At 38.4% G+C, this 26,199-nt stretch overlaps 1 protein-coding gene across 4 annotated transcripts in view; it reads left to right on the top strand.

Moving 5' to 3' along the window:
• The window catches only part of ANAPC10 (anaphase promoting complex subunit 10), a 458,050-nt gene that overhangs the window by 131,742 nt on the left and 300,109 nt on the right, over nucleotides 1-26,199 (top strand). The window contains exon 5 of one of the 4 annotated variants that reach the window (XR_010112042.1): nucleotides 861-936. The exons of the other annotated variants lie outside the window; for them this stretch is intronic. The gene's annotated coding sequence lies outside the window, so the exon portion shown is untranslated. The remainder of the gene's footprint in view (nucleotides 1-860; nucleotides 937-26,199) is intronic. 4 annotated transcript variants of the gene reach the window in all.

Raw genomic sequence — 26,199 nt, 5'->3', positions numbered from 1 at the left:
CCCTTAATAATAAAATTGACTCATAAGACTCAGAGGCATGAGTGTGAGCAGATGTTTTGTTTTGCCTTCAGAATTTCACAGGTGTCCAAAAACATTGTAAAGATGCAAAAAGGGGCCAATCTAAGGACAAATGCCCTGGGGTGGCCAATAAATAACTCTGCTTATATGAATATTTTGCTGATTTGTAGTGTGAAAATCAGCTATTAAATTTAAATTGGTTCTTGTGGAAAATTGTGAATCCCTCTTCTACAGACTTTCTTAGAAAGATTTAAGTATTTTTAGAGTTCTCCCTGATGCCAGATTTTGAGCTTTCTGTTGTCTTATTCCTTGGGTAGCTGCTGTCTTGCTACCCCTACCCCTTATGTTTATGATAAGAACTAGAAAATTGTATTAAGAATCTTTTAGAAGACCTTTTGAAAGATTTTAATAAAAGTTTCTTTTAAAAATATATTTCATTTTTATACACATAAAATGAAAGTAAATTATTCAAATATTTTGTAAAATATTTTATTGTTTACGAAGAACATCCATGCCCATTTTTTCGCAAATTCTTAAAGCAACCCTGTCAGGTAAGTAAAGCAGGTGTGTCACCCCCACAGGACAGACGAAACTGAAACCACAAGTAGTAAATGACTCAGGTCTTCTGACTTCTGAACTAGAGTTATTTTCATGTTTCATCTTGTTCCTTGACCAAATGGCAATGAAAGGATCCAATTTTTATATGGATGCTTGGGTTTTTGTATCTGATACTGCCTTTTTGAAGCTTTATGGAATCATTAGGCCTATAACTGTTAATGGTTGATAAATTCTATCTTAGTTAACTAACTTTGATTCTTCTCGCCCTGTGTTCTGTATCTCAGAAGTGAAGAATCAAGTGAGAATGGAGGAGGTGAAGCTCTTATCACTAAAAAAATGTTTAAGTTACTGCTGCAGATGGTAAGCATGTAATAAATGGCAGCTTTAAGGACTATTTCAACATGGTATGGGAGTAGATTCTTATTTCAGGGTTATAAGATTTAATTAAACACCCTCTTCATTAATGGGAGCTTTGTGGGGCTGCACACACAAGTCATTTCTTCCTAGGACTTTAGTGCACTGTATATGCTGTGTCATTCATTCCTCAAGAGCAGTGTTAGCTCCAAGTAGGCAACTGTGATGCCTAAATGTTGAAAACTCTAACACCACTGTATTTATTTTTATGAGAATTAGGTCAAAATTAGCCTAAGCAGAGACACCAAATAACTTAGGATCATGAGCAAAATGGGAAATAAAAGGTGTTTTATACTGAATCTTTACAGATGGATTTGGCAAAGAACAGTTAATTAACCATGAGCCCAATTGGGGATACATTTTTAATGGTTTGCAGGTAGTCTAGAGTAAAAGCTAAATAAAAAATTCCAGCTCAAACTGCTCTTCTAAAATGAGATAAGAACTATAGCAGTGAATTAAAATAACCTGTGAATGTTTCTAACCAATATAAAAATACCAGTTATGAAATATTTCTTTTACTCTTTGCCAATTCTTTAATAGTCCATTAGGTATTTCTAAAGGGTGGAGTATTTGAAATGAGAATTTGGGCTCAGAAGGCTGAAGGGCTAGAATCTTGAATAAACTGACTGAGGCTAGATAGAACAGGATGTGAAAGGGGACTTTTTTAGTGGTGGATTTGCCTTCAAACTGGGCATGTGTTGCATTTGGATAAGTGCTTGAAAATTCCAGGAATCACTGAAAAAGGAACTTAAAGAAATTAGAAAATTACTGGTTTAATTCTGTGCTACTGCATTAGAGCTGTCTGCTTTTTTAATTAATTTATTTTTTTTACTTTAAGTTCAGGGATACATGTGCAGATATGCAGGTTGGTTACATAGGTATACATGTGCCGTGGTGGTTTGCTGCACCTATCAACCTGTCATCTAGGTTTTAAGCCCTGCATGCATTCGATATTTTTCCTAATGCTCTCCCTCCCCTTGCTGCCTACCCCCTAACAGGCCCCAGAGTGTGATGTTCCCCTCCCTGTGTCCATGTATTCTCATTGTTCAACTCCCACTTATGAGTGAGAACATGTGGTGCTTGGTTTTCTGTTCTTGTGTTAGTTTGCTGAGAATGATAGTTTCCAGCTTCATCCATGTCCCTGCAAAGGACATGAACTCATCCTTTTATATGGCTGCATAGTATTCCATGGTGTATATGTGCCACATTTTCTTTATCCAGTCTATCATTGGTGGGCATTTGGGTTGGTTCCAAGTCTTTGCTCTTATAAGTAGTGCTGCAATAAACGTATGTGTTCACATGTCTTTATAGTAGAATGATTTATAATCCTTTGGGTATATACCCAGTAATGGGATTGCTGGGTCAAATGGTATTTCTGGTTCTAGATCCTTGAGGAATAACCACACTGTCTTCCACAATGGTTGAACTAATTTACACTCCCACCAACAGTGTAAAAGCATTCCTATTTCTCCACACCCTTGCCAGCATCTGTTGTTTCCTGACTTTTTAATGATCACCATTCTAACTGGCATGAGATGATATCTCATTGTGATTTTGATTTGCATTTCTCTAATGACCAGTGCTGATGAGCTTTATTTCGTATGTTTGTTGGCTGCATAAATGTCTTCTTTTGAGAAGTGTCTGTTCATATCCTTCACCCACTTTTTGATGTTTTTCTTACAAATTTGTTTAAGTTCCTTGTAGATTCTGGGTATTAGACCTTTGTCAGATGGATAGATTGCAAACATTTTCTCCCATTCTGTAGGTTGCCTGTTCACTCTGATGATAGTTTCTTTTGCTGTGCAGAAGCTCTTTAGTTTAATTAGACCCCATTTGTCAATTTTGGCTTTTGTTGCAATTGCTTTTGGTGTTTTAGTCATGAAGTCTTTGCCCATGCCTATGTCCTGAATGATATTACCTAGATTTTCTTCTAGGGATTTTATGGTTTTAGGTTTTACATAAGTCTTTAATCCATCTTGAGTTAATTTTTGTATAAGGTGTAAGAAAGGGATCCAGTTTCAGCTTTCTGCATATGGCTATCCAGTTTTTCCATCATTGTTTATTAAATAGGGGATCCTTTCCCCATTGCTTGTTTTTGTCAGGTTTGTTGAAGATCAGATGGTTGTATATATGTGATATTATTTCTGAGGTCTCTGTTCTGTTCCATTGGTCTATGTATCTGTTTTGGTATTAGTATTATGCTGTTTTTGTTACTGTAGCCTTGTAGTATAGTTTGAAGTCAGGCAGTGTGAAGCCTCCAGCTTTGTTCTTTTTGCTTAGGAGTTTCTTGGATTTACGAATAGGGCTGTCTACTTTATGAAGAAGGTATTCAATTGCTTCTACATGACTTAGCTGAGCTCTTCTGTCTTTTTATCCTCATGACACCATTATTATAAAACTGATTTTATTTTATACTACCTCTCCTTTGCCTGACCCAGAAATTATTGGTTGAATGTGTTGTTCTTTACACCACTGATCATAGGAAAAGCCAGAAAGAAAATCTAACCTTTACATTGTCTTTCATTTTAGCCTAATAAGCCAATGTTTAATGAATTTAATCTTTCTGTTAGTTGCACTAAAAATGCTGGTAATTACATGTTCAGTACTTAAATGACATGTCCAACAATGAAGCTGAATATAGTTTTATTCTTTTAGTAGCTTTATTAAGGTTTAACAAAATTATATATACTTATGCTGTATAATGTGATGTTTTGATGTGTATACATTGTGAAAGAATTAAGTCAAGCAAATTAGTATATTCATCAGCCCACATACATTTTATTTTTTGTGGTGATAACATTTAAGATCTAGTCTCCTTGCGGTTCTCAAGTATACAATATTATTATTAACTATACTCACCATGCTGTATAATGAATGTCCAGAACACATTCCTCCTGTCTTACTAAAACTTTGTATCTTTTGACCAGCATCTTCTCATTCCCCAACCCACCCTCAGCTTCTGGTAACCACCAGTCTGCTCTGCTTCTGAGTTCAACTTATAAAAATTCTATGTATATGTGAGTTCAGTAGTATTTGTCTTTCTGTGCCTGGCTTATTTCACTTTACATAGTGTCTTCCAAGTTCATCCACGTTATCACAAATGACAAGATTTCTTGCTTTTTAACAGCTGAGTAGTATTCCATTGTGTATGTGTAAATATATGTGTGCTTGTGTGTGTGTGTATGCACACATTTAAAAAATTCATTCATCCATCAGTGGACACTTAGGTTGATTCTATAGTGTGACTATTATGAATGCTTCAGTGAATGTGGGAGTGCAGATCTCTCTTCAACGTACTGATTTTTTGTCCTTTGGATATATACCCAGATATAAGATTGCTGAATGATATGGTAGTTCTATTTTTTAATTTTTGAGGAACCTCTACACCATTTTTCATAATGGCTATACTAGTTTATATTCCCACCAACAGTGTGCAAGGTTTCTATTTTCTCATCCTCACCAATACTTATCTTTTGTCTTTTTGATGAAAGCCATTCTAATGGGTGTGAAATGATATCTCATTGTGGTTTTAATTTGCATTTCCTTAATGATTAGTGATGTTGAGCATTTTTTTTTTCCCCACATACCTGTTGACCATTTGTATGTCTGCTTTTGAGGAGTGTCTATTCAGGTCCCTTGCCCATTTATAAAATTGGATTATTTGTTTTCTTGCTATTCATTCTCTACACTTTTACTCCTCCTTCATTTTATGTGTTTGATGTTATAATTTACTTGTTTCTTTTTAAGACAGTGTTTTGCTCTGTCACCCAGGCTGGAGTACAGTGGTGCAATCTTGGCTTACTGCAGCCTTGACCAACTTCCCAGGCTCAAGGGCTCCTCCCTCCTCAGCCTCCCAAGAAGCTGGGACTACAGGCATGCACCACCATGCCTGGCTGATTTATTATTATTTTAATTTTTATTTATTTATTTATTTTTTTTAGAGACGAGTTCTCACTATATTGCCCAGGCTTATAACTTATATTTTTTGTGTTGTGTGTCCTTTAAGAAATTAATATAACTATGGTTATTTTTTAATAGTTTTCTCTTTTATCTTTACACTAGAAATATTTGATTTACACACCATTACAGTATTAATGTAGAACTTTGTTCCTTAGTTCAGCTAAAACCAGGTTCTTGTCATATGAACAGGAAAGATTAGGAATAGGGAGACCTTGGAGGGTGAGGGGAATGAAATTTATTGGGTAAAAAGGAAAATGAAAAAAGAAAAAAACTCTCAGCAAAGCAAGAGGGAGTCCTTCTGACAGGCTCTCCACCTCACAGATTGATTCCAGGCCACACACACAGGCACTGAAGAGGCCAGGCTCTTCCCTCCTGGACACAGTGTGAACTTCTCATGGCAACCCACCTGCACACTTCATTCTCCCAGTGCACAGGTGGGTTGGAGATTCTCCAGGAACCCTCACCCTTATCTGCCTCCCACATCTATCATTCCTCCCTCTAAAGAAGTACATTTAACTGCCATTAAAATAAGGATAAGGATAAGGATGAAGACTGATCTTAACTGCTTCCTGCTGACAGGGGGTACTGTTTTGGGGAAAATGGCAGTCAGATCTCTGTCAGAGGCCTATCTGAGGGTCCCTGGCAAAAGGGGCCATTGTCCGAGGCTCTGGTTGCATGACGTTTGGAGTTTGATGGCCTGAAGGTGAAAAGAGACAAACTGGGTTATTAGAAAACATGTATCAAAACAAAACAAGGTGGAGGTGACGGCTCAAAAATCACAAGACCTTTTACCAGTTTGCACAGGGAAAAGGAGGACAAAAGCCCAACTGATAAAAAAAACTTTTACCCTTTTGCTGGCATGTCGGGCTTCCGGGTTCTCTTCCCCTAAGCCCAATCCTAAGGCAACCAGTTTAAGGTTTGGGAAATTAACTTTTCCCGGTTTGGAGGATGTATCCGAGGGGAGTGTCCCATAGTACAGAGACACAATTACCTATCAGTGAAGGGAGGACAGAGGAGGAAAAAGGAAAAAAGTTATTTTTTTCAAAGGCATGCCAGGGGTTCAGGATGCATTCAAAAAGAGTGCAGACTGAAGATGAATGTCTACTTATCTAGAAAGAGGAGAGAGAGGCATCCCAGGTTCCCTTCTCTTCCTAGAAAATACCTGGGGTACATGAGGGAGAGAAAGTGAGGCATCCTTCTTTCTTTCTTCCATTTTTATAACCCCCAGTCCCAGAGACTGTGAAAGAGTGCAACCCATGGGTGGCTTTCACCCATGTTAATGGGGGTGGGGTGGGGGGGGGTGCGGACAGGGGATGGGAATATTCACTCTTACCCATCTATGTGCTCTTTCCCCTGCTGTCAGTAGCCTTTGAATTCCTTAGATCTAAAGGCCAGGCCAGGTGGCTCACTCCTGTAATCCCAGCACTTTGGGAGGTCGAGATGGGTGGATCACGAGGTCAGGAGTTCAAGACCAGCCTGGACAAGATGCTGAAACCCCATCTCTACCAAAAATACAAAAATTAGCTGGGTGTGGTGGCACAAGCCTGTAATCTCAGCTACTTGGGAGGCTGAGGCAAGAGAATTGCTTGAACCTGGGCAGCAGAGGTTGCAGTGAGCTGATATTGCACCACTGCACTCCAGCCCAGGCAACAGAGCAAGACTCTGTCTCAAAATAAGTAAATAAGTAATAAAAAATGAATTCCTTAGACCTCATTTATGCCATGGATACTAGCATGACCTTTATTCATGAAATGGGAAGCTGAAAAGAAGTGAACAAAGCCTCCAAGAAATATGGGACTGTGTGAAAAGACCAAATCTACGTCTAATTGGTGTACCAGAAAGTGATGAGGAGAATGGAACCAAGTAGGAAAACACTCTTCAGGATATTATCCAGGAGAACTTCCCCAACCTAGCAAGGCAGGCCAACATCTAAATTCAGGAAATACAGAGAACACCACAAAGATACTCCTCGAGAAGAGCAACCCCAAGACACATAATTGTCACATTCACCAAGGTTGAAATGAAGGAAAAAATATTAAGGGCAGCCAGAGAGAAAGGTCGGGTTACCCACAAAGGGAAGCCCATCAGACTAACAGCAGATCTCTCAGCAGAAACCCTACAAGCCAGAAGAGAGTGGGGGCCAATATTCAACATTCTTAAAGAAAAGAATTTTCAACCAGAATTGCGTATCCAGCCAAACTAAGCTTCATAAGTGAAGGAGAAATAAAATCCTTTACAGACAAGCAAATGCTGAGAGATTTTGTTACCACCAGGCCTGCCTTACAAGAGCTCCTGAAGGAAGCACTAAACATGGAATGGAACGAACAGTACCAGCCACTGTAAAAACACGCCAAATTGTAAAGATCATCGACACTATAAAGAAACTGCAACTCATGGGCAAAATAACCAGCTAGCATCATAATGACAGGTTCAAATTCACACATAACAATATTAACCTTAAATGTAAATGGGCTAAATGCCCCAATTAAAAGACACAGACTGCCAAATTGAATAGAGTCAAGACTCATCGGTTTGCTGTATTCAGGAGACCCATCTCATGTGCAGAGACACACATAGGCTCAAAATAAAGGGATGGAGGAATATTTTCCAAGCAAATAGAAAGAAAAAAAAAAGCAATGGTTCCAATCCTAGTCCCTGATAAAACAGACTTTAAACCAACAAAGATCAAGAGAGACAAAGAAGGCCATGACATAATGGTAAAGGGATCAATTCAACAAGAAGAGCTAACTGTCCTAAATATATATGCACCCAATACAGGAGCACCCAGATTCATAAAGCAAGTTCTTAGAGACCTACAAAGAGACTTAGTCACCCACACAATAATAGTGGGAGACTTTAACACCCCACTGTCAATATTAGAGCAATGAGACAGAAAATTAACAAGGATATCCAGAGCTTGAACTCAGCTCTGGATCAAGAAGACTTAATAGACATCTACAGAACTCTCCACCCGAAATCAACAGAATATACATTCTTCTCAACACCACATCTCACTTATTCTAAAATTGACCACATAATTGGAAGTAAAACACTCCTCAGCAAATGCAAAACAAAAAACAAACAAACAAACAAAAAAACAGAAATCATAATAAACAGTCTCTCAAACCACAGTGCAATCAAATTAGAACTCAGGATTAAGAAACTCACTCAAAACTGCACAACTACATGGAAACTGAACAACCTGCTCCTGAATGACTACTGGGTACATAACGAAATGAAGGCAGAAATGAAGATGTTCTTTGAAACCATTGCGAACAAAGACACAGCATACCAAAATCTCTGGGACACAGTTAAAGCTGTGTGTAGAGGGAAATTTATAGCACTAAATGCCCACAAGAGAAACCAGGAAGAATCTAAAATCGGCACCCTAAAATTACTATTAAAAGATCTAGAGAAGCAAAAGCAAACAAATTGAAAAGCTAGCAGAAGACATGAAATAACTAAGATCAGAGCAGAACTGAAGGAGATAGAGACATGAAAAACCCTTCAAAAAATCAATGAATCCAGGAACTGTTTTTTTTAAAACATCAGCAAAATAGACCACTAGCCAGACTAATAAAGAAGAAAAGAGAGAAGAATCGAATAGATGCAATAAGAAATGACAAAGGGGATATCACCACCGATCCCACAGAAATACAAACCACCATCAGAGAATACTATAAACACCTCTATGCAAATAAACTAGAAAATCTAAAAGAAATGGATAAATTCCTGGACACATACACCCTCCCAAGACTACAGCAAGAAGAATTTGAATCCCTGAATAGACCAATAACAACTTCTGAAATTAAGGCAGTAATTAAACTTACCATCCAAAAAAAGTCCAGGACCAGATGGATTCACAGCTGAATTCTACCAGAAGTACAAAGAGGAGCTGGTACCGTTCCTTCTGAAACTATTCCAAACAATAGAAGAAGAGGGAATCCTCCCTAATTCATTTTATGAGGCTAGCATCATCCTCATAACAAAACCTGTCTCAGACACAACAAAAAAAGAAAATTTCAGGCCAATATCCCTGTTGAACGTTGATGTGAAAATCCTCAATAAAATACTGGTAAACCAAATCTAGCAGCACATCAAAAAGCTTATTCACCACAATCAAGTTGGCTTCCTCCCTGGGATGCCAGGTGGTTCAACATACACAAATCAATAAATGTAATCCATCACCTAAACCGAACCAATGAGAAAACCACATGATTATCCCAATAGATGTAGAAAAGGACTTTGACAAAATTCAACAGCCCTCATGCTAAAAACTCTCAATGAACTAGGTACTGATGGAACATATCTCAAAATAATAACAGCTATTTATGACAAACCCACAGCTAGTATCATACTGAATGGGCAGAAACTGGAAGCATTCCCTTTGAAAACCGGCACAAGACAAAGATGCCCTCTCTCACCACTCCTATGCAACATAGTATTGGAACTTCTGGCCAGGGCAATGAGGCAAGAGAAAGAAATAAAGGTATTCAATTAGAAAGAGAGGAAGTCAAATTGTCTCTGTTTGCAGATGCCATGACTGTATATTTAGAAAACCCCATTGTCTCAGCCCAAAATCTCCTTTATCTGACAAGCAACTTCAGCAAACTCTCAGGATACAAAATCAATGTGCAAAAATCACAAGCATTCTTATACACCAATAACAGAAAAACAGAGAGCCAAATCATGAGTGAACAATTGCTACAAAGAGAGTAAAATACCTAGGAATACAACTTCCAAGGGACGTGAAGGACTTCTTCAAGGAGAGCTACAAACCACTGCTCAACAGAATAAGAAAGGACACAAACAAATGGAAAAACATTCCATGCTCATGGATAGGAAGAATCAATATCGTGAAAATGGCCATACTGCCCAAAGTAATTTACAGATTCAATGCCATCCCCATCAACCTACCAATGACTTTCTTCACAGAATTGGAAAAAACTACTTTAAATTTCCTATAAAACCAAACAAGAGCCCAGATAGTCAAGACAATCCTAAGCAAAAAGAACAAAGCTGGAGGTATCATGCTACCTGACTTCAAACTATACTACAAGGCTACTGTAAGAAAAACAGCATAATACTAATACCAAAACAGATGTATAGACCAATGGAACATAACAGAGGCCTCAGAAATAACACCACACATCTACAACCATCTGATCTTTGAGAAACCTGACAAAAACATGCAATGGGGAAAGGATTCCCTATTTAATAAATGATGTTGGGAAAACTGGCTAGCCATATGCAGAAAGCTGAAACTGGATTCCTTTCTTACACCTTATACAAAAATTAACTCAAGATAGATTAAAGACTTCAATGTAAACCCTAAAACCATAAAAACCCTTGAAGAAAACCTAGGCAGTACCATTCAGGACATTGGCATGCACAAAGACTTCATGACTAAAACACCAAAAGCAATGGCAGCAAAAGCCAAAATAGACAAATGGGGTCTAATAAAACTAAAGAGCTTCTGCACAGCAAAAGAAACCATCATGAGTGGACAGGCAACCTTAAGAATGGGAGAAAATGTTTGCAATCTATCCATCTGACAAAGGGCTAATATCCAGAATCTACAAAGACTTTAAACAAATTTACAAGAAAAATAACAAACAACCCCATCAAAAAGTGGGCGAAGGATATGAACAGACACTTCTCAAAAGAAGACATTTATGTGGCCAACAAACATATGAAAAAAAGCTCATGATCACCAGTCATTAGAGAAATGCCAATCAAAACCACACTGAGATACCATCTCATGCCAGTTAGAATGGCGATCATTTAAAAAGTCAGGAAACAACAGATGCTGGTGAGGGTGTGGAGAAATAGGAATGCTTTTACACTGTTGGTGGGAGTGTAAATTAGTTCAACCATTGTCAATGTGTCGATTCCTCAAAGATCTAGAACTGGAAATACCATTTGACCCAGCAATCCCATTACTGAGTATATACCCAAAGGATTATAAATCATTCTACTATAAAGACACATGCACATGTATGTTTATTGTGGCACAGTTCACAATAGCAAAGACTTGGAATCAACCCAAATACCCATCAATGTTAGCCTGCATAAAGAAAATGTGGCACATATACACCATGGAACACTATGCAGTCATAAAAAAGGATGAGTTCATGTTCGTTGCAGGGTCATGGATAAAGCTGGAAACTATCATTTTCGGTAAAGTTACACAAGAAGAGAAAACCAGACACTGTATGTTCTCACTCATAAGTGGGAGTTGAACAATGAGAACACATGGACACACGGAGGGGTATATGATATACCAGGGCCTGCTGGGGGATGGGGAGCTAGGGTAGGGATAGCATTAGGATAAATACCTAATGCAGATGACGGGTTGATGGGTGCAGCAAACCACCATAGCATGTGCATACCTGTGTAACAAAGCTGCATGTTCTGCACATGTACCCCAGAACTTAAAGTATAATAATAATAAAAAAGAATATGGATTCTTATTGCACTGCTGCAAACAACTATATTACCATAAATTAAGAATATTCACAACTAGTTTCCAAATTCTGGAGAAGCCAGGCAGGAGAGAGAGGGAGAGAGACAAGTATGCTCCAAATTTTGTTCACAGGAGGATATCTTAATTTTTAAAGGCCATAAATAGCTCAAAATATGTTTCCTTGACTCTAAAAAACAAAGTAAGGATCAGCAAGTTCCAAACAAAAGTCAAAAAAATTGATTCAGTTATCAGAAACCTGCATTTGAGAGCACCTGTGAAAGTTGTATAGCTGATGATAAACCATCATTTGAAGAGGATCAAAATAAAACAACAATTGTCTGTGAGTAACAAAATATCCAGGATAGTTACAGTCTGAAACATGATGGACAAAGAAATTTGGTTATCTTTGTAGTTTACAATAACTTAACATAACAACCTTAATTGTGATTAATAGCATATACTCAGACATTAGAATTTTAGAAATCCCACACAATTTTGGAACATATACTAATATTATTCACTAAAATATAACCTGAAGAAAATTTAACATCTCTTTGGCAATCCCACGTACCTAAACATGTCAAACATTCATGTTTACCTCTCTTCTGGATGCTCCAGGGGCCCTCTGTAGCATCCAAAAAGCCATTTTGGGAAGCCTATTAAATGTTAGAGATTTAAAACACTTGATGTCATGAAATAAAATTCCAGATTACTATAGTTACTTATTTTGCCAAAATGATGACTCAGAAATTAAAAAAAAAAAAAAACATAACCCTTTTATAACCCTTTACAAATTTTGCAGAGGAGCAGATTAGTGCCTTAAGAGTACCTTGTTTTGCCTTTATTTCAATGGTTAATTTATAGGAAAACAATGTAATATCCTTTTGAATTTAGTTAATATGTTCACATACAGAATTTCTTTTGCAAGATTAATTTTTACACTCCTTCCACAGCTTGTTTGAACTTTCAGCTTTATCTTACATAATTCAAAACAATCCTTTAACCCTAGGCAAATATTTACATTTTGACAACATCTGAATTTTACCAATAATCTTTAAGTCTGTTTTTATTTCTCAAAGATTAAAGTCATGTGAACTGAAAGGTACCACAGCTTTTATCTCACCTTTAAAAAATATTTGATCCAAGCACTTATCTTTCTTTAAGTCAATTTATTAGAGCTCTTTTTTATAGACATCACACACACAACACATATATAACTTCATAGACAGGCAGAAGAAGACTCAGTATCCATAAGATGTTTTTGTTTGCCAATCTCCTAACTGGATGATTGGCCTCTGGGTGGAGCCCTTTAAGAGACAGGGCTAGGAAAACACGCAGCTTCTAAGGCCTGATGAACAGGCATAACTTGGAGGCAAAAACAGATTTTGAGAGGGATCCATCTGCTTTTAATTCCTGGGGTTCCATGAGGAAAATAGAGGTTTCCCCCCTCTCATGCATGCATGAAGGGTGGCAAGGCAAAATGAAGAAAAATAATTCAGTTGACTGAGGAAAAAAACCTTTCCCAGCAAAACGAGATTCAGGAAGAGAAAAACATAAAGGCCTTTTAAATATACCTATAACTGGGATATCCACTTTTAATTAAGCTGAGTGCTCTTTAAGAAAATCCTTTGAAATCCCTTATTATCTTACTTTAGCCAGGCCAAGCAGCCAATATTTCTGGCTTTCAAGCTTTACTAAAGGCTTAGAGAAAGGAAAAACAAAGGCAGTCCGTGGAAGACAAGAGAATCAACAAATGGCAAAGGTCACACAGATATCAAACCATAAAGGACCTATTCCCTAAGTCAGAATTGAGCCTGCACCACCATTTTAAAATGGCGGAGGCTAAACAAAGCATTGCCACATGGTTACAGGCCACACTTCCAAGGATGTAAAACAAGATGGAGGCCTGCAGCAAATTTTGCTACTGACCATACAGAAAGACATGCAAAGCACACCAGATTGGCTACAGCTTAAGAGAATATAAACAGTGAAACTTATTCCTGGCCTAGTAAAATCTCTTTATATATATTTTTAAAAAGCCTCACTGCTAACCCAGTGGAGAAAAGGAAAAGACAGCTTAAATGCACAGCTGTGTTAGCTGCTGACAGGGTGGAGAATAGAAAAAGATGCCTGAGGAAGAACCTCTCATTCTTATGCAAATGAGTTCCTCCAACTGGGGGAGAAACTTGATTGCTCTCTGACAGAGGCAGATCCCTTGGCCCTGTGAGGGGAAGACTCCATGGATACGTGGTGGTGGATGCTGGCCAGCCTGCTCTGGGACATCCTTGAGCCGTGTGCACCAGCCCTGGCCAGGAGGGAAGCAGGGGAGCTGCTGTTCACCTGTCCATCCTGAAAAAAGAAGAAAAAGGCCAACATTCACGACCTCTGTGAGCAACAGTGAGGAGGGAGGGATAATATCCTCTACCCTCAGAAGACGTCTGAGGACAAAAATGCTTAGAAGTGAAAGGGAGAAAGATTTTTTGGTTTGCATGTTACCCTTCCTCATGCCCCAAATTCGGGTGCCAAAATGATGTAGAACTTTGCTCCTTAGTTCAGCTAAAACCAGGTTCTTGTCACACGACCAGGAAGGATTAGGAATACAGACACATTTAAGGGTGAGAGGAATGGAACTTATTGGGTGAAAAGGAAAAAGAAATAAAGAAAAAAGACTCTCAGCAAAGCAAAAGGGGGTCCTGCTAATAGGCCCTCCACCTCACACATTCCAGGTCACACACACAGGAACTGAAGAGGCCATGCTCCTACCTCCCTGCACACAGCGTGAACTTCCTATGGCTCCGCCTTGTTCTCCCAGTGCACAGGCCGGTCAGAGACTCTCTAGGGACCCTCCCTTTTATATGCCTCCTGTATCTATCTGTATTAGACCATTCTGAATTTGACCATGGATTTATTTTTTACCAGTGAGTTTTATACACCCCTGTGTTTTTATATTACTAATTAGCATTCTTTCATTTTAGCTTGAAGAACTTCCATTAGCATTTCTTGTAAGGCAAATATAATGGTGATGAAGTCCATCAGCTTTTGTTGATCTGGTAAAATGTTATGTTTTTTTTTTTTAATTTTTGAAGGATAGGTTTCTCAGGTAAGATATTCTTGGTTGGCAGTTTTTTTCCTTCAGTGCTTTGAATATATCATCCCACTCTCTCCTGGCCTGTAAAATGTCTGTGGAGAAATCTGCTGATAGTCTTATATAGGTTTCTTTGTATGTGAGGATTTATTTTTCTTTTGCTGCTTTTAAGATTCTCTCTGTCTTTTGCTTTTTCCTCCTTTAACCATATATTTTCAAATAACCTGTGTTAGAGTCCACAGATTCTTTCTTTTGCTTAAGTCTACTGTTGACACTGTCTGCTGTATTTTTAATTTCACTCATTGTATTCTTAAGCTCCAGAATTTCTGTTTGATTCTATTTTATGATTTCAATCTCTGTTAAACTTCTTATTTTAGTCATGTATTATTTTCCTCATTTTGTTGAATTATATCTCTGTGTTCTCTTGCAGCTCACTGAGCTTCCTTAAAACAACTATTTGGAATTCCTTTTCACCTGATTCATAGATCTCTGTTTCTTAGAGGTCATTTACTGAGAAATTATTGTGTTCTTTGGATGGTGTTATGTTTTCTTGCCTTTTCATATTTTTTATTGCCTCTCATTGATATCTGCATATTTGATGGAAAATTCACCTCTTCCAGACTTCATGGTTTCAGTGGGGAAAGATCTTATCCTACAAGTGGTTACAAGGCTGCCAGTTGGGTGGGATGTGATGGTTCTGGCTCCAGAGAGGGAGCAGGATTCTAGTCTTTGTGCAGCTCTGTTTGCTGAGGTTGACATTGACAAGTATTGCTGAGATCCTCAGCAGCCAAGGTTGTTGGAGTCTGCAGTAATGGTGAAAGCTGTTAGGGTCTTAGATGGAAAAGGCTTCTGGGGTCCTCCTGACCTTTTTTTCTCTCTCTGGGGAAGTTTTGGTGAGGTGATCCCTTTTGTGCTAGATTCAGCTTTTAGGTGTGCTTGTGGCAGAGGCACAAGTGTTTGATATGTTGTACTTGTGGCGTGGCCATGGAGCCAGCATCTGAAGCATGGGCATGCATAGAGGGGCCAAGGCTCCAGAGCCTGCAGTGGTAGTGGCACTGGTGTCTGGGGTATAGGTTTTCATGATAGTTCATTGGTAATGTTGTGCAAGGCTCAAGTGGAGCAGCTGCAGACCAGGGTCTGGAGTGTAGCCATGCAAGGAGCTGCAACAACTCCAGGGTATGGGGAATGTGCTAGCTGTCCGTGACAGTAACTCAGGTGTTAGATGTTTAGGCACTCATAGAATGGTTGCAGAACCAGGGTGTGGGTGTGAGCATGCACAGGGTAACTGAGGCTCTGAGACCTGGGGTGGAGCAAGCCTCTATCAGTGGTGGCTCTGGTGATTGAGGCATGGCTGCACATGGTCTGGAATGGAGGCAAGAGTGAAGTAGCTGCAGAGCCAAGGTCTGAAGTGTGGGCATGCACAAAGTGGCCATGACTCTGGGGTCACGGGTGCATGTGGGGAAGAGGGTTGGTGATTCTGGTTCAGGAGCAGCATACCAACGGCCCCTTCTTTGCAGGAGGTCACAATAATATCTACCTCTCTGGGGGTTCATGGTAGGATGGCTGTTGGTTATCTCAATGGGGAAAGATGCCTGTGTTCTCTGCAGGACAGGCCCCTGGGGACCATGGTGGCCCCTGCTACATGGCTGATACTGATGGCCCTCACCCATCTTGTTTCTAGTCATCTCCAGGTGTCTCAGGTGTGCTGATCTCCCCAATGATTCATCCTATGTGGTTATTCTCTGTTTCTTTTTTCTTTTGCTACACTGTGTTGCTGCAGGTTCTTAAACAAATGCTTGAGTCTTCTTAAGGCTATTATTCATAGATATGTGTTTGTTTGTTGTTTTTTGTTGGAGGGGGAAAAATATTTGTTTCTCCTACTCTGCCATCTTGCTGATATCACTCTGTATAGTTTTATTCTTATATATTTTCTTCTAGGTGGTATAAAGGAGTGATTTTGAATTCCCAGGTCCCTTTCAGAATTAGCCCTTTTTTCCCCACTTCTTATATTAACTACAATAAAGATAGTTTATTTAAAGGGGCCTCTTCCTTGGTGAAAAAGTTTACAATACAGGGTTGCTGGCATGTTATTCATACCTATATAGATAGATTAAAGAAAATACACTCATATTTGGCATTATTTCATTGAAAGGCAATTCTATTCCAAATTACAACTTTTGTCTTCTTTTCATGATGACTGCTTCTTTAAAGCCGTTCCTGGTTTTATTATTTAAATATCGTCCTTAAAAATAAAGCTAAAATAGGTACCTTCAACTTTTTGTACCATAGAGATTATTTTGAGGAAAAAAGAAAAAAGAAAGAAAATTGCTTTTAGGTAAAAATTGGACATTTAGTTTAATTCAGCGTTCTTCAAACTGTTACATACCCCCTGAAAAAAATGAGTAGAATTATGGAATATTAGTTCCGAAAACCATTTAGCTTAATCTCTTTATCTGATGGACAAACAAACTGAGGCCCTATTGGCCAGCCAGTATCTAACAGATCACACAAATGGGTGGTGAGGAAGGCTGTGGTGATGTCTCTCAACTCAGAGTGATTCTTTTGAGTCTTGCATATTTGGTTGGATTTGGCTTGGGAAGTGATGAAAAAACGGAAACTAAAAACAACAACAACAACAACAACAACAACAACAACCCGTGACAGGTTTATAGCCAGTTTGTTAAATTAAATCTTTGGCTTGATACTGTATTGCTTTCTTTACTGGGTGTGGATTGACAGGTATTGACAAAATGTCTGAGATTCTAATTCAAAATGCCTTGTGACAAATTATAAATTTGACATGTTGAGGTTATCAATGAGCCAGAGAGTGAGTCTGTGGACTTCAGCCTGCAGCAGCCATTATACTGTCTCTAGCAAGCCTCTGTGATTTAACAGGGATACACTTGATCTCTTCACCCCCAAGGAATACATTAAGTGCTTCAGTAAATATGCCATTAAGATACTTCATTATACTAAGCCATTAATACACATCTCAAATACGCTGAAAGCTGAGGGTCTTTAGCCACCCAAGAAGATACACGTGGCCTAGAGAAATACCAAAGGATATTTCTACTTTGATATATCATTGAACACAACTCAAAAATTGCTTTGGAAGTAATTTTTCTATTGGTTTGAAAAAAACCAGAATGGAGAAAATAGCAAATTCCTTTCCAGTTTACTCTAAATGATTCCTTCTGCCACTATGCCTAATTTGCTGTGGTTTTGACCACATCAATTTCTTGACTGTGGGCCTCAGTCAGACTATAAGTTTCAGAGCACCTTTTTGCCATCAGATAAGACTCTTTGAGATTTTACTTTCTTATTGGGAGAAGGTAAATTGGAAAAGTCTTAGAGATGTTTACTTTGGATGTAGTATCTATGTTTGTTGTCTGCTATTTTTTTTCTTACCTCTCTGGATATAATTCTCTTGGTAATAGAATAACATAGTTACAAAATTTTCATACCACATTGGAGCCAAGAGATCATTTAAGTCAATCTTCCATTTTAAAGGTGAACAAATTATAGATAAAAAATGTGAAAGACAGCCATTTTTGTTGACATTGTTATCTTAAAGGGGTTTGGTATCTGTAGCTTATTCTTTTCTGAAAAACAAACACATTTATCCTTTAAATCTTTAGTCGTAATTTGGTTTTCATCATCTTTTAGTGATGTGGAATTTTGGGTGAGAAAACAGGTACAAAGAGATAACTTGGCCAAAGTCAGAGACCAAGGTAAGGTGAGGCAAACCTGGTGTTGAATTTCAGTGTACTAGTCCTGCGGAGAAGCCCAGATTATTTTCTAACTCATTTGTCTTTTTGGAGTGGTTGGAAGGAAGGGGTGGTTATGACTGATTTCCATGAAAAACTTTAGCTTGAATTCACAGAACCAGTAATAAATACAAATGTAGGAAATATGTGTCCAGGGAAGGCTTCTTTAAGATAAACCATAATAGTACTAATCTCTAGTAGTGCAAGAAGTTATCTGCTTCAGCTGTAGGGTCATATGACAATCGCTTTGTATTCTGTAAATTCAAATCTTTTACTAAATGGGATCTAGTAACTCATGATCACTTTAAGCTTAAAAACAAAACAAAATTAAGTTCACGGCTCTTAGGCAAACACTTTTTCCTAATTAGCTCTAACAATATGTCTTACATATCTTAGGTGAAGAATGAGCAGATTTTAGGTGTAATCTAATAAGCATTGTTACTCCTTAGGAAGAAATTATTAAGAATAATGAAATGATGGGATTGTGGATAATTTTTTAGGATATACATGCGCTGCTTTATTTTTCTATTAAAAATATGAGGAGTGAAAACAAAATATGACTTTTCTTAGTGTTTTAATTTTCTGATCAGATTACTTTTTAGTGTTCCCCTTAAAACCATGTGTCATAATACCACCACTGAATTCCATTTCTGTTCAAGTTTTGATAAAAATCCAGGAATCCTAGACACCAGGAATATACCAGTGACCAACAGTGATGTCCTAACACTGTGAAAATGTAATATTCATTTGCACTGTCTTCTCCACTTTATCTTAAATTCCTCCAAGATAGAGACCATGTCTTATTTATCTATCTCCAGTTTATAGAACAATGGGTTACTCAATGAATGTCTTTTGAATAACTCACGAATTAAGCTCCATAATCCTGGTGTATATTCTGAGTTTCTCATGAATAGGATAAAATTCCAATTCTAAATGTATAAAATAGGGCAGTGTCCTAATTTGGCATCATAGCTCACACATATATAACTTGATACAGCTTTCAATAAATCGGAAGAATGCTTCAAGGCATAATAAATAGTATGCCCTTCTTGATGCCGATGACATGGTTTTATTAACACAAACCAGGATTTTTCTTTTAAAGCTGCTGAACCTGTTGGCTACTTACTGTCAGAACAGTTTAACATCAGCCATGCTACAACGAAAACCATTGTGTTTGACAGACATTCTCCAGTATTTAAATGAACAATACTAAGTAACCCTATACAACAGGTCAGCTCATTCAGCTATTTGAATGTATATTTTGCTTCTAACTTACTCGGGTGGGTCCATCAGGATATAATTCTACTTAAAAAAAGAAAACCAGACATTCACCGAGGCCAGGCTGAACTGCTTTTATGGTCAAGGCAGCCAATTGGTAGTTTTTAGAGCGCCTGGTCATCTAGGAACCGCCCCTTCTGTTTGGAAGGGATGCTAATCCCTCCCCCAGCCTACTTGCTCAGGATTACATGAGTCTTTAGACTCTGAATAAAGCTGTCAGCTGCCATGAACAGGAAAATAGATACGAGAAACATTCCTGAGAAGAAGGAGTGGCCTGGGGCAGGAGAGAGTGGAGTGGAGCTCCTGGAGGGATCGGTGGGGATGAAACAGAAAGAATGGATACACCCACACAGCAAGTTCAGATACAGGAACAAAGACTCTTCAGTGCCTGGGCTGAGATAGGATAATAAGGCCAGACCACCACAGTGGTGCCGGAGGATGGCCAAGGGGTGAGGTCACTGTGTGTGGCAGGAGGGTGACTTGCAGGGAAGAAGGGCTCAGCAACCTAACAAGCTTTCTGCCTCAGTATTTAGAACTTAACTTGCAGGAATAGCACTTTGCTTCTATGAATTGGGCAAGTGAAATAAAAGAGTAAGAACCATGGAGAGTGGTTCTAAAGCTGTGGAAAACGCTGGTTCATCAGGGAGGTTCTGCTCCCGAAGAAACTGTTGCAAGTATGAAGCCTGATAATACCAGCCTTCAAAACTTTTCAGACCTAAATTTATCTTCCCACTTCATGGCACAGACCCTGAGAGTCTCAACTCAATACTCACCTGAGCATTTGAACAGTCAGCATTCCTTATTGGGAAAATAATTTCGCCTTGTTTATAAGCAAAACCTCTGTGTACTGTTTCTGCACTGGGACAGAGAATGTCAGGTCCCTCGGAATTTTAAAGGCATAAGGTCAGCTCCATCACACATAGATCTCTAATATGAAAAAAGTGTCTCCTTTTTAATGGAATACTGGCATCTCAGATACCAGTAGAGAGTGTAAGTATCAAACACAGCAATTTGCTTATCAAAGCATGGCTGAAACATGCATGATTGAAGAGATCTGTTGGGCCTGAGAGTCAAGTAAACTGTAGAAAATATTGTGTGTTTCAAGGAAAACTGCATCATCAACAGTACAGGCTTCCAGATGATCCAATTCTAGCCCTGCACATTATCTTTGAGCTATTTTTCAGTGCTTTGTAGATTTTAGGTAACTAATAAGTATATACCTTGTGGCTGTTCTAGTAGTGATTTTAATACACCTTCTCCTCGATGTGGAAAAACTAATTTTAGTCCCTCTTTGTAATTCATCTCCTCATCTTTTACTCCTTATAAATTTGTACTGTTTTGACTTTCTCTTTGAACTGGTTATAACATCTGCCCAGTTCCTTCATATCATATGACATGGGAAAGTTTTAACACGTGTTCATTTTTATATATGTATCACAGTCGTGCTTTTACATTTTTGTAAAACATATTTTTTAACAACTCTCTCTTCTGCTATGCTCTCAAAGCATTGTTTCTCCACTAGGGGTAACAAGGAAAACTAGTATGTATATATTTCATAAAATGTTTTTCATGGGACCAAAGAAATCTCTGGGGCAAATTTTTCAGGATGAAAATGATTACACTGTAGCTCAAACTCTACCATGTCTGTTATTTACCTTAAGGTTCTTGTGCTTTCTCTGTGCCTCTGCTCATCCTTATCATCTACATTTTTATGTAGCTTCAGGGAATCTGAGCATCAATAAGATGAAGCTTGCCAGTTCTCGCATCCTCTGGCATGTTGTAAATTGCCCTACGTTCTTTCTGAAGGTGGATCATATTAATCCATACAATAATTGCTTTTTTCCCCTCATTTCCTACTATTGAATAGCCAAAAAAGCCCAAGATTCCCCTGATGAAGTTAAATATGCCTACTTTTATCTAAAAATATTTTTTTCAGGATGTAAGGAATAGTTAAGAACTATAAAGAAAACTCAGACTTTGCAAGTTTTGCTTAAGTGTGGAGTGTTTGGTATATAGTGTTGTAACAAGTTGTTCATGTTGCAGTTCAATCAGTGCTTATTGAAGCTTACTGTGAGCAAATGACCATATATGACACCCAGATACAAGGAGTAAGTGAAACAAAATCCCCATGTTGAAGGAACTGAAAGGAGAAAAACTCATATGACAACTAACCATACAACACTGTGCGATCACTGCTGTCCTTAGTTACATAAGCATTATTGGGGAGTGGGGGGAAACAAGATGGGTATAAAAAGTGAAAATCATTGCTTGGTTAAAAAAAAAAATTACCTAGGCTGGGCGTGGAGGCTCATGCCTGTAATCCTAGCACTTTGGGAGGCCGAGACAGGCGGATCACTTGAGATCAGGAGTTCGAAACCAGCCTGGCCAACATGGTGAAACCCCATCTCTGCTAAAAAAAAAAAAATACAAAAAAATTAGCCAAATGTGGTGGCGGGCACCTGTAATCCCAGCTACTTGAGAGGCTGAGGCAGGAGAATTGCTTGAACCTGGGAGGCAGAGGTTGCAGTGAGCCGAGATTGCACCATTGCATTCTAGCCTGGGCGACAGAGCGATACTCCATCTCAAGAAAAAAAAAATTACCTAGAATTTTAATTGAAGAGACTTGATAGTTGTCTAATCACTTTCCAGGTGAGGAATCTGCTTTATGATTGACATTCATTTATAATGTAAGAATAGATATACATTCAAGTGTGTGATTGCACCATGATTGAATAGCAAAGACTTCTTACCTCTCACTTAAACTATGGCTGCTATTGTGTCATTGCAGTGAATTAAACTGCAAAATGTGTTGCTGTGTTTGTAGTCTACCTATGAATGTAAATAAGTCATTTGCAGGCTCAGCTCAGTGGCTCATGCCTACAATCCCAGCACTTTGGGAGGCCAAGGCTGGAGGATCGTTTGAGCCCAGGAGTTCAAGACTAACATGGGCAACATGGTGAAACTCTATCTCTACAACAGAATAAAAAAATTATCCAGGTGTGGCATGTGCGTGTAGTCCTAGCTCCTGAGGAGGCTGAGGTGGGAGGATCACCTGAGCTCAGAAAGTCAAGGCTATAGTGAGCTGAAATCCTGCCACTGCACTCCAGCCTGTGTGATGGGAGTGAAACCTTGTCTCAAAAAAAAAAAAAAAAGTCGTTTTCAAAAGGCTTTTGGCAGGCTAATATCTCAGGTTTTGTGGATTATCCCATTATCTGAGTGTGTTGCTGAGAGGTCTTTTTGAGTTAATGCACAAATATCTAGTAGCTGAGGAAATTTAGGATGGTAGTGGTGATGGTACCACTATGGGGTTTGTGTCCTGAACTGGCAAGAAGTCAGTAGAGCAAGGGCTATAACTTTTTGGCTGGGGTTCAGGGCTGGGCTTCTATCCCAGCAGGGAAATAGAGTGAAAACCAGAAGCTGGGCACAAGGCCAGTCAAATTGAAAGGTAGCTGAATTTCCAGGGGTTTCAATTCACCCGGAAGGACACTGGATAAACTACTTCCAGATTCTACTTACTCATGGGAAGGAAACTTCTTAGCTTTGCTTGCTCCAGCTTATATTCTTTTGATCACTCAGCTATGGCCAAGGTGCAGGGTCAGACATGGTCACTGCAACTCCAACCCTATCGTCATAAGCCATTCCCAGAAATGGAGGATCATCATGAGGCAGGAACCATCTCAAAAGTTGCCTGCTATAATTTTTAAACTAAACTTGTCACGTTTTCTGCTAATAATTGGGCATAGAAGTATGAGAAGAGCCTATTTCTAGCCTTGTTCCCCTCTGCAGCCCTGTTCCTGTGATTTTCTTTGTTGTAATTTCTCCATCAAAGAGTTCATACGTTCTAATAATTGCAGCAATTGACATTTTGCTGGTGACACAAATGTACTTCCAGCTTGAATCTCTTTTCTGAGTTCCAGCCTCATATCTCCAAATGTTCCATCATTATTTAAAGTTCATTGTGGCCAAAATTGGGTTCATCATCTGTCCCTCCCCATTTGCTTATTTCTATCAAGATGCTGCTATCTTTGATGATAGCTAGCATCTGCGTCTCCTTCCTTGTTTTTTAAATGCAGTTACCAAATCCTGAACTTTAACTTTAAAATGTGAATTTCTCTAATATTTTCCTTCCATCCTAACTGTCGACCAGAGTTCCAATCCTCATCCACACTCATTTAGATCACCACTTCTTACTTTGCTGTGTGCTTCCTTTCTGTGATATCATTGCCATGTAGATCTTCCGTAGACTCCACTTGTATCATCCCACTGCCCGCCTCAGAAAACATTCAGTGATATTTCAGGACATTTTATATATGCATCTGAGGTGGTCACCCTGGGATAGCACTGCTAATTCAGAGATCCCCATTGTCAGTGATCTACTTAAAATTATTTGAGAAAAATATTTTTCTAGAAATATTCTGAGATAGATAGCCAGCTCTATTAGAAATGCATAGCATACTGTTAACACAAAGAACAATATGTTAACATAACCATTAACCAATTAACTTTTAAAACTTTTTATTGCTGGGCACGGTGGCTCATGCCTGTAATCCCAGCACTTTGGGAGGCTGAGGCGGGCAGATCACAAGGTCAGAAGATCGAGACCATCCTGGCCATCATGGTGAAACTCCGTCACTACTAAAAATACAGAAAAACATTAGCTGGGCATTGTGGCACGTGCCTGTAATCCCAGCTACTTGGGAGGCTGAGGCAGGAGAATAGCTTGAACCAGGGAGTCGGAGGTTGCAGTGAGCCGAGATCATGCCACCACACTCCCGCCTGGTGACAGAGTGAGACTCCATCTCAAAAAAAAAAAAAACGAAAGAAAAAAACTTTTAATTTATTTAAATTATTACTATAAAAATATATTTATCATCCAGCCCAAAATGCCACTAAGCTTTTTATTTTGAAATAAGTTCAGACTTCCAAAATATATACAAAAATAGTAGAAAATTTCCATATGCCCTTTACTCAGCTTCCCCAAATATTAATGTCATAACCATAGTACAATAATCATAACCATAGTACAATAATCAAAACTAGGAAATTAACATTGATAGAATATTATTACCTAATCTATAGATTTTATGCAAATTTTTCCATTTGTTCCACTAAAGTCTTCTTTATGGTCCAAGACCAAACCAATATTCTACACTGCATTTAATTGGTATGTCACTTTAGTTTCCTCTAATCTGAGACAGTTCTTGAAACTTTCTTTGCTGCTCTGACCTTGAAACTTTTGAAGAGTTCTGGCCATTTATTTTTGCAGAATATTTTTCCATTTGGGTTTATCTCATGTTTCCTCACATTGAAACGTACATGTTGAATCATGCATTTTTGGCAAGAATACCACTAGAGTGATGTGATATCTTTCTCAGTGCATCGTATCAGGAGGTACATAATGTAAATATGTCTCATTACTGATGATGTTAATTTTGATCACTTGGTTCAGAAGGTGTTCACCAGGTTGCTGCATTTAAAGTTCCTTTTCCCCTTTAACAAGTATTTTATAGGAAGTTATGTTGGGATCATGCAAGCATCCTGTTTCTCACTGTATTTTTGCCCACAATTTTAAGTGCCTCAGTTGTCAAATCAACAATCTGCTGATGATTATGGCTCACAATAACTATTAACTCAAGTATTTGCAAAATGATGATTTTATTATTTTTATCATCTCTTTTACATTTATTAATTGAAATTCTACTGTATAAAAGAGCTTTTTCTTCTTCCACATTGATTTATTTATTCAATTACTTATATCACCATGGACTCCTGAATGTTTACTTTATTCTACTGGTTATAATGTATTACTATCATTATTTATTTTCATGTTCAAATTGTCACAGAAGTGGCCATTGAATACTCTTGCAAGTTGGCTCCTGTGTCCTTTCAACATGCCTACCTCATTCAAAAAAAACACTTCTTTACTTACTGACAGGAAAGTTCCAAGCTCAGCCTGTATTTTCCCTGCCTTAGCTCTGGAATCAACCATTTCTCCTCATAGAACCGATTCCTTGTATTGCCATGAGAAAAATGGAATTTGGAAGTCAATATTTGGGTTCTACATGCATTCACTGCTACTAGAGTGTCATTGCTTCCAGGCTTTTCAGTGGCCAGAGCTAGGAAATATGTGTGTGTGTGTGTGTGTGTGTGTGTGTGTGTGTGTGTGTGTGTGTATATATATACAGAATATATAGAGAGAATATATATACACACACACACACACACATACATACCTTCTATAACTTATTAACTTTTAGTATGTCTTCTGTGCCCCCAGCAAGAATCATAAATAGGTGGCTTGCTGGCTAGATACTGACCACAGATCTTTTTTTAACTGGTTCATCTTGTACTTAAAAAGAAAATGTAAAATAATAGAATTGATTTAGTTGCATAAAACAAATGCCTCTCCCCAAACAGTATTTGAAATAAGGTAAAGGTTGATTTTAATTTTTAAAGTTTTCTATAAGAAACGTTTGGAAGTAGGCAGTCAGGGTGGTATGGAAGTACCAGAGTCACCAAGGACTGAGGCTTCCTTCATGTTTGTATTCTACTATCCGTAACTCATAGCTTCCATCTTCAAAGCTGCCTCAGGTCATGGTCCAATATGTCTGTTAAAGCTCTAGCCATTATCACCACAGACCAGGCTGGAAGAA

The sequence above is a fragment of the Pan paniscus genome, chromosome 3, assembly GCF_029289425.2.
Source record: "Pan paniscus chromosome 3, NHGRI_mPanPan1-v2.0_pri, whole genome shotgun sequence".
NCBI lineage: Eukaryota > Metazoa > Chordata > Mammalia > Primates > Hominidae > Pan > Pan paniscus.
This window is presented reverse-complemented; position numbering and strand designations above follow the sequence as displayed.